General features: G+C 37.4%; 1 protein-coding gene across 8 annotated transcripts in view; it reads right to left on the reverse strand.

Annotated features, from left to right (window-relative positions):
* The window catches only part of RSRC1 (arginine and serine rich coiled-coil 1), a 450,301-nt gene that overhangs the window by 107,808 nt on the left and 327,183 nt on the right, over positions 1-15,310 (reverse strand). The gene's annotated exons all lie outside the window — the stretch shown is intronic.

A 15,310-nucleotide genomic window follows, 5' to 3' on the forward strand; every position in this document is an offset into this window, starting at 1 on the left:
AAAGTATGAATACTGTAAAGAGCAACACTGCATAGGAAACGGAAATGTTAGGTCCATGAATCAAGGCAAATTGGAAGTTAAACAGATGGCAAGAGTGAACGTCGACATTTTAGGAATCAGCGAACTAAAATGGACTGGAATGGGTGAACTGAACTCAGATGACAGTTATGTCTACTACTGTAGGCAAGAATCCCTTAGAAGAAATGGAGTAGCCCTTGTAGTCAACAAAAGAGTCCAAAATGTAGTACTTGGATGCAATCTCGAAAACAACCGAATGATCTTTGTTCATCTCTAAGGCAAGCCATTCGATACCACAGTAATCCAAGCCTATGCCCAGGCCAGAATTGTTGAAGAAGCTGAAGTTGAATGGATCTATGAAGACTTACAAGACCTAGAACTAGCACCCAAAAAAGATGTCCTTTTCTTTATAGGGAACTGGAATGCTAAAGTAGCAAGTCTAGAAACACCTGGAGTAATAGGCAAATTTGGCCTAGGGTTACAGAATGAAGCAGGGCAAAGGCTCATAGAGTTCTGCCAAGAGAACGAACTGGTCATAGCAAACACCCTCTTCCAACAACACAAGGAAAGACTCTACACATGGACATCACCAGATGGTCAATACCAATATCAGATTGGTTATATTCTTTGCAGCCAAAGATGGAGAAGCTCTGTACGGTAAGCAAAAACAAGACCCGGAGCTGACTGTGGCTCAGATCATGAACTCCTTATTGCCAAATTCAGACTTAAATTGAAAAAAGGAGGAAAAACTACTAGACTGTTCAGGTATGAGCTAAATCAAATCTCTTACAATTATACAGTGGAAGTGAAAAATAGATTCAAGGGATTAAATCTGATAGAGTCCCTGAAGAACTATGGACGGAGGTTCGTGACACTGTACAGGAGGCAGGGATCAAGACCATCTCAAGAAAAAGAAATGCAAAAAAGCAAAATGGCTGGCTGAGGAGGCCTTACAAATAGCTGTGAAAAGAAGAGAAGTGAAAGGCAAAGGAGAAAAGGAAAGATATACCCAATTGAATGCAGAGTTCCAAAGAATAGCAAGGAGAGTTAAGAAAGCCTTCCTCAGTGATCAGTGCAAAGAAATAGAGGAAACAACAGAATGGGGAAGACTAGAGATCTCTTCAAGAAAATTAGAGATATCAAGGGAACATTTCATGCAAAGATGGGCTCAATAAAGGATAGAAATGGTTTGGACCTAACAGAAGCAGAAGATATTAAGAAGAGGTGGCAAGGATACACAGAAGAACTATACAAAAGAGATCTTAACGACCCAGGTAATCACGATGGTATGATCACTCATCTAGAGCCAGAATTCCTGGAACGCAAAGTCAAGTGGGCCTTAGGAAGTATCACTACCAACAAAGCTAGTGGAGGTGACAGAATTCCAGTTGAGCTATTTCAAATCCTAAAAGATGATGCTGTGAAAGTGCTGCCCTCAATATGCCAGCAAATTTGGAAAATTCAACAGTGGCCACAGGACAGGAAAAGGTAAGTTTTCATTCTAACCCCAAAGAAAGGTAATGCTAAAGAATGCTTAAATTACCACACAATTGCACTCATCTAATGCTCAAAATTCTCCAAGCCAGGCTGCAACAGTACATGAACCGTGAACTTCTAGATGTTCAAGCTGGTTTTAGAAAAGGCAGAGGAACCAGAGATCAAATTGCTGACATATGCTGGATCATGGAAAAAGCAAGAGAGTTCCAGGAAAACATCTATTTCTGTTTTATTGACTATGCCAAAGCTTTTGACTGTGTGGATCACAATAAACTGTGGAAAATTCTGAAAGAGATGGGAATACCAGACCACCTGACCTGCCTCTTGACAAATCTGTGTGTAGGTCAGGAAGCAACAGTTAGAACTGGACATGGAACAAGATTGGTTCCAAATAGGGAAAGGAATGCGTCAAGGCTGTATATTGTCACCCTGCTTATTTAACTTACATGCAGAGTACATCATGAGAAATGCTGGGCTGGATGAAGCACAAGCTGCAATCAAGATCGCCAGGAGAAATATCAATAACCTCAGATATGCAGATGATGCCACCCTGATGGCAGAAAGTGAAAAAGAACTAAAGAGCCTCTTGATGAAAGTGAAAGAGGAGAGTGAAAAAGTTGGCTTAAAGCTCAACATTCAGAAAACTAAGATCATGGCATCTGGTCCCATCACTTCATGACATGGGGAAACAGTGGAAATGGTAACAGACTTTATTTTTGGGGGCTCCAAAATCCCTGCAGATAGTGACTGCAGCCATGAATTTAACAGACACTTACTCGTTGGAAAAAAAGTTATGACCAACATAGAAAGCATTTAAAAACCAGAGACATTACTTTACCAAAAAAACGTCTATCTAGTCAAAGCTATGGTTTTTCCAGTAGTCATATATGATGTGAGAATTGGAGTATAAAGAAAGCTGAATGCCGAATAATTGATGCTTTTGAACTGTGTTGTTGGAGAAGACTCTTGAGAGTCCCTTGGACTGCAAGAAGATCCAACCAGTCCATCCTGAAGGAAATCAGTCCTGAATATTCATTGGAAGGACTGACTTGAAACTCCAATACTTTGGCCACCTGATGCGAAGAACTGAGTCATTTGAAAAGACCCTGATGCTGGGAAAGACTGAAGGCGAGAGGGGAAGGGGATGACAGAGGATGAGATGGTTGGATGGAATCACCGGTTCAATGAACATGTGTTTGAATAAACTCCGGAAGTTGGTGATGGACAGGGAGGCCTGGCATGCTGCAGTCCATGGGGTTGCAAAGAGTCGGATATGACTGAGCAACTGAATTGAACTGACAGAATGGATGCTATATACCATATACTGTGATAGGTAGTAAAGTTACAACAGTAAACAAGACACTGGTCTCAATTTGCTCATACTCTAGTACAGAATACAATTTATTTATGTGTAGGTCTGTCTTCCATCTGTAATGTGAATCTGGAATGTATCTTATTCATATCTATATCTCACCAGTGCTGACTAACTGCTAAACGATAGATGTCAAAGAAATACTGGTTAAACCAAAGCAGAATTTTATTTTTCCTGAATGGTTCCAATGACTTCATAGTGGTCTGAACATCATTCCCCTCGCCATCCTGTGCCTTTCCTTTCTCTAATGTTAGTATATACCCTGACCAATAATACACATTAGGAAAGTATATCCCAAAAGGGCACACGCATCCCAGTGTTCACTGCAGCACTCTTCCCAATAGCCAAGACATGGAAGCATCTAAATCTCCATGGACAGAGAAATGGATAAAGAAGATGTGGCACAAATAATATTACTCAGCCATTAAAAAGAATGAAATAATGCCAATACTGCAACATGGATGGACCTAGAGAGTGCCATACTGAGTGAATGAAGTAAGTCAGACAGAGAAGGAGAAATATTGTATGACATCCCCTATATACAGAATCTAAAAAGAAATGATACAAATGAACTTACCTACAAAACATAAACAGACTCATAGACTTTTTGAGAATGAGCTTAAGGTTGCTAGGGGTGGACAGGAGGACGAGAGGAAAGGACTGTATAGGGATTTGGGGATGGACGTGTACACAGTACTATATTTAAAATGGATAACCAACAAGGACCTGCTGTATAGCACATGGAACTCTGCTCAATGTTATGTGGCAGCCTGGATGGGAGGGGAGTTTGGAGGAGAATGGAGACATGTAAATATATGGTTAGGTCACTCCACTGTTCATCTGAAACTATCACAACATTGTTTGCTAATCAGCTACACCCCAATACAAAATAAAAAGTTTTTTTTTTAAAGAAAAAAACATATATATTAGGTATAATACATAATATGAAGCTGGAGAGAAGCTAAGTTCCAAGGAAAAACACAAATATAAACCAAGACTGGCCAACCAGCTCCAGTTGAATGGTAGTGGCTGACTTGGGTTCTGAATTTGAAACTTTTGTTGGTTCTCTAGGTTCAGAGTGGAAAGGCGCCATAATCAATTACAAATGACTGGCATCTCAGGTTTTAAAGTTTTTCCATTTTGGAAAGATCTATAATGTAAAAGTTTCAATAACAATAATTTCTACTACCACATTACTACTGTTACTACTACTGCTGCTATTACCACCATTATCATCACAGTTGCACAAAATAGAATTTTCTAGACTTGAAGCAAATGAATTTTATATGGGAAACTTATATAACTGCTGGAATGGCTGAAAGCATGGACTCTGGGTTAGGCTTCCCAGGATGATGTTGAAATCAATACCTCCCTCAACCACAGGCAGGATGTTGAGAAATTAGGAAGTTTGCACTTGAACTGTGAAGTTCAAGAAAATCTTAGTAGAGCTACAATTCAGGAAGCTACTACCACAGCTGCCTCTCAGCTTGCACAAAGGTAGTGACCTGACACACTGGAACACTGGAATAATGAAGAAGTACTCCAGGTCTCCACAACTGTAGCTGCAGAAAGATTGCCTCCATACCACTTTCGCTTTGAAAATCCCACATGAATAGATTTAACTGGTGGAACCTAACTCATATCTGGAGTCTTAGATGCAAAGAATTCTAGAACACATAAGTTTCTGCTATCCAGTGTTTGCCGTATAGAAAAGCAGGCTACAAAAACATCAGAATAAATGCTAGGTGCCAATTCAACATTTTATTCACCCCTTAATTTGTCAGATATCTTTCTAAATGTTTAATATGTAATACTAACTCATTCAGTGCTCACAAGAATCCTATATGGTTTTTATTTCTTAACTTACCAGTTAAGAAAACTGAAATGCACAATAAGGTGTAACACAGCACTCGGGGTTACACATTTTCTAAGCAATAAAGCCAGGATTCATGGCCAGATTATCTGACCCCAGAAAAGTCTCTACTTTCCCTTAGTACTGTTTCCCAGAAATGGTAGTTCTGTCTCTTTAATGATGAGGATGAAGTTATTTTCTACTCAGTTTTTTTGTTGTTGTTGTTTATTGTATTGATCAAACAGGTATGCATTATCACTTAATATGTTTATAATGAGGTGGCATTTCAAAGGCATCAGTAGGCTGAAGATAGCTAAAACAATCTGGCTGAAGGTTTATTAGACATAAACATGCAACACTGAGAATGGGAGCTGGACTCCTTTCCAAGAGCAAAGCAAAATAAATAATACTATCATTCTGACTAGGGGGGGAAAAAAAGACTTGAAATAAAATGTTTGAAATGGGAGATGATGTTCACTGCTTCCTCAGCTATGGTTTCACAGAGGTAAACACAGCAGTATATTTCAAGAACCAAAAATAATTTATACTCTTTGATATAATAATTCTACTCAGAATGCAAGTCAAAGAAGCTGAAAATAAAAAAAATCATGAAAATATTCATTAAGCATTATTTTAACAAAAAGCAATTATATGAATATATATTCATCTAGGTAAGTGGCTAATGTGTTTCTAAACCAAAATACAGTCAATAAAATTAAGCTAAATAAAATTATGTTGGGAAAGTCACTATAATAGGAAAGTAGATGCAAAAAGCAGAATTAAAATGCATTTACATGATATAAACATATGGATAAGCAAAAAATAAAAAAAACTGATTTATTATATATTATAAATTTTCTCATGTAATTTGATCTCTTTCTGAACTCTCTACAATGTTTCAATGATTTGACTGGTGATTCCTAAACTAGTAACACATATATTTTACTCTTTGGTCAAGCCCTATCAACCTCACTATTATGACTTTAAAGTTTTTGGCTATACTCATGAAACTCGGCTTCTAAATAAATTTTAGTATCACTTTTGTTAAATCTCCCCAAACTCCTCCAAACCAAAACTATAATGAACACAATCCTATTAGGATTAGCATAACTGCTAAAGCCATGAATGCATTACTTTGAAGAAAATGGAAATCTTCATAATATTGAATCTCCTGTCTGAGAGCACAGTATGTGTTTTCATTTGTTTAAATCATTTGTCTTTTAGCAAAGTTTAATAGTTATTAGTCTAGGCTGTGACCTTTCATTCCAGACCCCTGTCCTTTGAACTCCCCTCTTTAAACACAAACTTTTTGAAGAAGTTATCTAAACTCCGTCTCACTTCTTCAGCACCATTCATTTTCTTGTTGTGCAGTTGTGTCTCGCTCTTTGTGATCCCATAGACTGCAGCATGCCAGGCTTCCCTGTCCTTCATATCTCCCAGTGCGTGTGTGCTAAGTCGCTTCAGTCATGTCTGACTCTTTGCAACCCCTATGGACTATAGCGCGCCAGGCTCTTTTGCCCATGGGTTGCCAATTTTCTTCCAGGAATCTTCCCAGCCCAGGGAACTAACCCACATCTCATGTCTCCTGCACTGGCAGGCATGTTCTTTACCACTAGTGCTACATGGGAAGCCCACTATTTCCTGGAGTTTGCTCAGACTCATGTCCATCGCAAGAACACTGGAGTGGGTTGCCATTTCCTTCTCCGATGCGTGAAAGTAAAAAGTGAAAGTGAAGTCGCTCAGTCGTGTCCGACTCTTAGCAACCCCATGGACTGCAGCCTCTGGCCATGGGATTTTCCAATACTCTTGCTTGGAAAATCCCATGGCCAGAGGAGCCTGGTAGGCTGCAGTCCACAGGGTCGCTAACAGTCAGACACGACTGAGCGACTTCACTTTCACGCATTGGAGAAGGAAATGGTAACCCACTCCAGTGTTCTTGCCTGGAGAATCCCAGGGACGGGGGAGCCTGGTGGGCTGCCATCTATGGGGTCCCACAGAGTTGGACACGACTGAAGCGACTTAGCAGCAGCAGCAGCATGTCCATTGAGTTGGTGATGCCATCCAACCATCTCATTTTCTGTCATCCCCTTCTCCGCCTGCCCTCAATCTTCACCAGCATCAAGGTCCTTTCCAAGGATTCAGCTCTTCGCATCACGTGGCCAAAACACTGGAACTTCAGCTTCCGCATCAGTCCTTCCAAAGAATATTCAGGGGTGATTTTCTTTAGGAATAACTGGTCCTCTCTAGTATATTCCAACCTGGCTTCTAACTTTATCACTCAACCAAACTGCTCTTCATTGACCTCTATGTAATTGAATTCACTTGATATTTTAATTTAAAATAAAAGTAATAAGTAATATAATATTGCAAATCTATTAAAAACAAAGATTATAATATGATGTAAATATAATATATAATATAGGTATTACAGGATTCAAAGTAATAGATGTTAATATTTTATCATGCCTATTTCCCTATATTTTTGTTATCATCTCTAGAGTTGCTGGATTTCTTAATTTCTGACAACCAACTGGTCTGAAATGACATTTTCTTTTTATATATATATATGGAGTTCTCTGATTCCTAGAGAGATTTTTCTCTTCAAAAACTGGTCACTATGGTTTACTCTCCTCAGAATTTCTTCTATCCTTGTTCTACTTTACTTTAAGATTATTTATCTTTTTCTTATTGATTTATAGGATTTAAAAGGTTACCTTACATATTCTATATGTTAACAATTTGTCAATTACATACATTGCATTTGTTCTCCCAGTATGTGGCACATCTTTTGACTTCATTGTACCTTTTATCAGAGGTATCTGATTTTACTGTATTTTAAATTTTAAATATTTAAATACTTTGTTTAAGAAATCCTTTCTTATACCTAGACTGCAAATCTGATCTTCATTTTCTTCTAAAAGTATTAAAATTTCACTTTTTACATTTAAGCTTTCTGAGATTTCCATATGAATAATCAATTCTTTCAGTACTATTACATATCATATATTTTTAAAAAATACCCACCCCTCATTTGTATGCAATAGCAAGCTCTCATGGAGAAGGAAATGGCAGCCCACTCCAGTATTCTGACCTGGAAAATCACATGGACAGAGGAGCCAGGCAGGTTACAATACATATGGTCACAAACAGTTGGACACAACTAAGCAAAGAATGCTCAAACTACTGCACAATGGCACTCATCTCACACGCTAGTAAAGTAATGCTTAAAATTCTCCAAGCCAGGCTTCAGCAATACGTGAACCGGGAACTTCTAGATGTTCAAGCTGGTTTTAGAAAAGGCAGAGGAACCAGAGATCAAATTGCCAACATCTGCTAGATCATCAAAAAAGCAAGAGAGTTCCAGAAAAACATCTATTTCTGCTTTATTGACTATGCCAAAGCCTTTGACTGTGTGGATCACAATAAACTGTGGAAAATTCTGAAAGAGATGGGCATACCAGACCACCTGACCTGCCTCTTGAGAAATTTGTATGCAGGTCAGGAAGCAACAGTTAAAACTGGACATGGAACAACAGACTGGTTCCAAATAGGAAAAGGAGTACGTCAAGGCTGTATATTGTCACCCTGCTTATTTAACTTATATGCAGAGTACATCATGAGAAACACTGGGCTGGAGGAAGCACAAGCTGGAATCAAGAGTGCTGGGAGAAATATCAATAACCTCAGATATGCAGATGACACCACCCTTATGGCAGAAAGTGAAGAAGAACTAAAGAGCTTCTTGATGAAAGTGAAAGAGGAGAGTGAAAAAGTTAGCTTAAAGCTCAACATTCAGAAAACTAAGATCATGGCATCCGGTCCCATCACTTCATGGCAAACATGGGGAAACAGTGGAAACAGTGGCTGACTTTATTTTTTGGGGGCTCCAAAATCACTGCAGATGATGACTGCAGCCATGAAATTAAAAGACCCTTACTCCTTGGAAGGAAAGTTATGACCAACCTAGACAGTACAGTAAAAAGCAGAGACATTACTTTGTCAACAAAGGTCCATCTAGTCAAGGCTATAGTTTTTCCAGTGGCCATGTATGGATGTGAGAGTTGGACCCTAAAGAAAGCTGAGCGCCAAAGAATTGATGCTTTTGAACTGTGGTTTTGGAGGAGACTCTTGAGAGTCCCTTGGACTGCAAGGAGATCCAACCAGTCCATTCTGAAGGAGATCAGTTCTGGGTGTTCGTTGGAAGGACTGATGTTGAAGCTGAAACTCCAATACCTTGACCACCTGATGTGAAGAGTTGACTCATTTGAAAAGACCCTGATGCTGGGAAAGATTGAGGGCAGGAGAAGGGGACGACAGAGGATGAGATGGTTGGATGGCATCACTGATTTGATGGACATGGGTTTGGGTGGACTCTGCAAGTTGGTGACGGACAGGGAGGCCTGGTGTGCTGTGATTCATGGGGTTGCAAAGAGTTGGACACGACTGAGTGACTGAACTGAACTGAAGCATACACATGAATGCACACACACACACAAGCAAGCTCTCATATGTTTGTGGGGAGGTTTCTGGGCTCTCTATTCCTTTCCACTGATGACACCATTTAGCTTTTATTCAGAATCTTATTATCTGTAGCATAAATCCTCATCCTTCCTTTTTTTCCTTCAAAGTTGTCTCAGCTACTTCTGGCAATCTGCTGTTCAATATGACTTTTTTTTTAATGGAACTTTTAAATTCTATATTTTAAAACAGAAACATTTACAGATTTAGGTTGCATTCATTAAATAAAAACTTAACACACACATCCCATCAGAAGCACTTCTATTCTGGGACTGGGGATGGACTGGTGGTAAAAAATGTTAACAATGTTTGAACCACACAGTGAAAACTTGTTCTGTTTAAGAAAATTCTGTGAAGTGACCTACTGACTGTTACTGTGGTTCCTGATGCCAAGGTCTTGCTGGGCAGGTAAAGTTTTCAAATCTGGAACCAATGATTTGCCCATACATTTTTCATCCTATTATGTTCTTCTATTGTGGTTTCTATATTTTCTTTCTTGAATCACTTAAACATATTTATAGTTTCTTTTTCTTTGGGAGGGGAGGTACACCTGCTTAACAACAGGCATTTATTTTCTCAATAGTTCCGAAGAGTGGAAGTTCAAGGTGCCAGCAGGATTAGTTTCTCCTGAGGCCTTTCCCCTTGGCTTGCAGAGGGTCACCTTCTCACTAAGTCCTTGCATGGCCGTTACTCTGTGCACATACAACCCTGGTGTCTCACTCTCTTCTTATAAGAACATCAAGTCCTATTTGATTCAGGCCCCACCCTTATTTATTTATTTACATTTTATGGTGTGGTATTAGGATATAACTTCATTTCAAATTGCTAAAAATTTGTAGCTGTGTCATGCATTGATTTATTCTTGTAGTTTTTACTAAGGCTTTAAAATCTGTATTATAAATATTAACCTGTACTTCCGTATTTTTGTACTATCTTTGTAAAATTTTAGCATCATTTTAGTTTTTATTTATTATCTATGAGGAACCTTGTCATATAGTAAAACTAAATAACAAACCGAAATCCTAGCTCTAATAAGTAATGTGGCAGAACCTGGGTTTGAAGGCAAGCTTTCAGGCTCTAAATGACATAATAGTTCTTATCATGTTGGTCTGTCTCCATTTCATTTCTTCTTTTTTTTCTCTATTATTTCAGATAGCATATGTTTTTCATTTATTTTAGAGACAGCACATGCTAAATGCAATTTAGTATTTTCTTACTCTTCTGTGGTACTATATTTCAAGAGTCAACTTTCTGCTGTGTTTTTAAGGCAATGCTCCCATTACAGGATTTGAGTTTGTTTCATTAGCCTGAGGTCACTTTCCCCCTCGATACTTCTCTAAGAATATTCCATTATCTCAGATTCTCTAGATGCCAATTATTCTATCATTACTTGACCTTCCCACAATCATATTTCTAGATTTCATTAATTCTACTTCCAATATATCATGTATTTTAATCTGCCTACTTCTTCTCATAGTTACTGTCATTACTCTATACCCTTCACCATCTTTTATTTTAATTACTGCAATAATCTCACTAATCTTTCTAAACTTAGCTTTGTGATAACCTTATCATCACTATCACCACAACCTTTACATAACCACCAAATTCACTATTCTTACTACTGGCAGATGGATTTTCTAAGAATGAATTCTAATCATATCAAGCCCTATGTTGGTTTTCCATTTGGGAGAAACAAGCAAAGCTCTAAAATTAACATGGTTTATAAAGCTATAAGTTATCTGTCCTTTGCCTACCTTACCAGCTTTATTCAAGTTATTCTCAATCATCTTAATCCTTATGTGTTCATACACATTGGTCTTTTGTTTTCAAAATGTACCATGGTGCTACTGTGATCAACGTCCTGTTTTGTCTGGGACTTCCCCAGTTTTACCATTGAAAATGTCACATCTTGGGGAAACTCTCCTCAGTACCAGGCAAATAACAGTTAAATTGTTGTTGAATGGAATGAAACAAAAAAAAGTGAATATTTTAGCCTTGGCTATATATGGTACACACACACACACACACACACACGCTCTCTTATTAGTCAATTCTTTTCCTTCATTGAATTTATAAAAATTATTATTGGCTTAATTGTACAAATAACTCTCTTCTATTTGCTTTACCTACCAGAACATAAATTCCATGGAGGCAGGCTCCTTGACTTTTACCTAGCACTAGTCTTTGCCTCGGAGAAGGCAATGGCACCCCACTCCAGTACTGTTGCCTGGAAAATCCCATGGATGGAGGAGCCTCGTAGGCTGCAGTCCATGGGGTTGCTAAGATTCAGATGCGACTGAGTGACTTCATTTTCACTTTTCCCTTTTATGCATAGGAGAAGGAAATGGCAACCCACTCCAGTGTTCTTGCCTGGAGAATCCCAGGGATGGGGGAGCCTGGTAGGCTTCCATCTATGGGGTCTCACAGATTCGGACATGACTGAAGCGATTTAGCAGCAGTAGCAGCAGTCTTTACCTAGCAATAGTCTTATTTGCACACAGTAAGTGCTCAGTATAATATTTTTAAATATCAGTCAAGTTTCTTTTAGCAATTTTATACTTTTGTTGCTAGGGGAATTATATTTTTTATTTATACTGTATAGATAACTTCAAGTATATAGAAAAACTGTTACTTTATATATATGTTACTTTGTATCTTAAAGAAAACTAGGAATTTCATTTATGTTGAGTTTGTACATTTGGATAATCATAAGCTCTTAAGATCTGAAAAGGATCTTAGAGACCCCCAAGTTCACTTCTCTCATTTTTATATGTGAGAAAAATTGAGGCCCAGATGTCAACTGACTTGTTCAAAGTGATACAGCTAATTAGTGGCAGAGCCATTCCAAGAACCAAGACCTTACTACTTTCAGAACAGTAATCTTTCCACACTGCTAATTAGAGATGATCATAGTTCCTTAGGCTACCACAGAGTTGTAAAACTCTGACTTAGATTCTTGTCTGTTTGGTTTATTTACTGAGTGTCAAGCAAATAATTTAAAATCTTTTCATGAGTTTTAGTACTTTCAGCCAAATTTGTTTCCTTATTCGTAAGAGTGAACCACTTAACCCTCTAAATGTAGGGTGAGTTCAGGTTTGTTTTGGTTGCTTTATTCCCCGCGCCTAGCACAATGCTTGGCATCCACGAGATAATGCTGATGTAACAAATGACTGAATGTGCTGAATGTGTGAGTGCATATATCAAAACAATTTATGATACATGATAATGGTAAACAGGTAAATTCTTCAAATCTTTTTTAAATTGAAGCTTTTGGGGGTCTTACTTATGAGAAGGAAAGGAGGGAGGGAGAGAGGGAGAGGCAGATGAACATAGAGGAGAGAACGAGAAATAGGTAAAGAAAGAATGAGAAAGAATGAACGTGTGTGTGTGTGTTAGGGGGAGGGTATGTGTTCACATTAGAGAACCACCTCTACCTATTTCAAAGGTTTGTTAACATAAAAAAAGCTACACTAAAACTTGCTGCTAATAGAAAGGGCTAAACTTTGAGTGTGAAACATTAGTCTCTTCTGTGCTACATTTCAAGTGTCTATTATATGATTCTATTCTATCTTCAGGCTCTTAGAAGACATGTCTATTTCATGAGGGTCTATCTATGCACCATAACAAAGTACAAAGTACCTAATATCTTCAAATTTATAAAGGCAGCACAAAGGGAGGATGTATCGTTACCTGCTCGGCCTATATATGAAGTAGGCGCCAACTCAAAATGCGACTGTCAATAATTCAGATCTTTTATGAAATAAAAACACAAATCATTTGATTTTAGCATGGGAAAATAGAATCTGTAGACCTTTCAGTCATTGGCTTAAGTGACCTTCTTAGATCACTCAAAGTGGATCGGTACTGTAACTCAGGGCACTCTCCACTTTTTTCAGAAGAATAAAAATCAGGCACAAAACAGAACTCAAGTTTTTAGTTAGTTACAAATGAACTGTCACCTAGGACAGTAAAAATTATTTGCTTGAACCATCCCCACAACTGGTCACTGCCCATTGTGTATTGTGTTGTGGTCCTAGGCCATACCAAAGCCAGAACACCAGTTTTTTTTTTCCATGTGATGGAGAAAAAAATGATAAGAAGATGCACAGGTCATAGCAGTAAGCACTATTCAGTGGGGTCCCTGCATCGCATAATAACTTAATGAGAAATCTTTGTAAAAGCCAACATATTAAATATTTCACTTATTCTTACATTTGTACTGAATATATTTTAACACTTGCTAAAATTTGATAGAAGTGTATTGACACGATTCTTATATATTTTTAATGACATTCATTAAAATGTGACCAAAGCCAATTTACTAGGTATTTAATTGGGCTTTCACCAATCGATTAGCAAAATTTAAAAACATCATGTTGAATATTTGCAAGGTAAACCTTACTTTTATTTGCCATCTTAAAAAAATCATGGCATAGACTCTAGCTGATACCCACTTGCTTTACTTTCAGCTCTTCAATGCTAGAAAAATAGTCTTGAATGAAAAAAAAAATCTTAAACCCCTTTCTCACTGGGACACAATAATGTTTCTTTACAAAATTCATTTGATTAAAAACTTGGACCGTGTATTTTAAATGTAGAGTAAACCATATTTTGAATCCCTCTAGGTGAGGTCCCTTGCTTGAAATGAATTCCAATAAACTGGTTGATGAGAACCGACTTACAAGAAAAAGGAGGCTTTGAACAGTTTCAATGGCAGGAAAGTTATCACTTGATTTATTTCATCTGAAAATTTTAATCAAATGAACAAATTAATCTTACTTTTCTGGGAAGCTTTTCTCAAATCTGACATTTAATGGCAATACTTCTGAAAATTTTCTAGGACCATAATGAGAAATTAAGTAAGATGAAGTATGAAATGATTTGAAAATGTCTGCTCTGCTGAAGGTTGTAAAAATTTGGGAACTGTTTTGTTTATACATTCTTGTCCTGAGATGGATGTAGCATTGATACCTGAAAAACGCTGGACTTTCCTGGAAGTGTCCCCTTCTCAGCCTACCTTCCTGCAGAGGTAATAGGCTAGCTAACTAGGAGGGTGTTCTCTTCAGGCTCTGGGTTCTCATAAAAGAATGTCACCCCATCACCTGTTCATTTGATCTCTAAAGTTTAAGATTCTACCCCCAAATCAACCACATAGAGTATTTCTCAGACCCTTTTAAGAGCAGAGAGGATTAAAACAACTCCTATTACTTCTAGTATAAAAGGCTGACTGAATGAAAGTTCACATAGAAGAATTATTATAGGAACAGGCATTCTGCTTCTCCATATATACTGGGTTTTAATTAGATTCAAGCAGATCCATCAGAATACTATATTCTTGGATCACATTTTCCTAAGACACTAAATTTCACTATGATGCTTTTTTATGGCTTTTATTGATAGATATTAAAAGCATGTGGTACATGAAATCTATTATTTCATTTCTTACAATTATGATGTTGAGGATATTATACATTATATCACATGACGATGATGATGCTAGTATATTAAAAGCCACATAAAATAGCACTTAAATATTTACAGTATTTCATTTAATAAAAAATGCTCTACTTGAAGCCCCATGTAAGAATTCCCTTTTAGGGAAAGATTCGTGGTGAAACTTTTAGTTCTCTGTGATAAACTGCTTTTGTCAGGAAATCTAGAAAAAGTAACAGTAATTCTATAGGCTCTTTTGATGTGTGAAATTTGTTCTGTTTTATTCTCCTGCTCTTGACTGAATAATGAATATTTTTCCTTTTTATGATATTTAAAAACTCGTATATCATCACTTTATTACGGTGCTATAAAATCTTTCAAATAATTTATAGAAGAAAAAAATAAATTAACAGATGAGTAAGAACAAATGATTAATAAATCTATATAAATGGAAAAATTTGGGTAGTGATATTCTCCTTATAGGTGTATTCTGACAATCAAACAAGTTAAAGTGTATAAGCAGTCTAGCACCTGGGACATAGCATGGCCTCAGTTTCCTTACATAATCAATTCTCTTCAGATGTACTATAAAATTTTGCAAATAAACTCATCACTCA

The sequence above is a fragment of the Ovis canadensis genome, chromosome 1 (assembly GCF_042477335.2).
Source record: "Ovis canadensis isolate MfBH-ARS-UI-01 breed Bighorn chromosome 1, ARS-UI_OviCan_v2, whole genome shotgun sequence".
NCBI classification, from domain to species: Eukaryota; Metazoa; Chordata; class Mammalia; order Artiodactyla; family Bovidae; genus Ovis; species Ovis canadensis.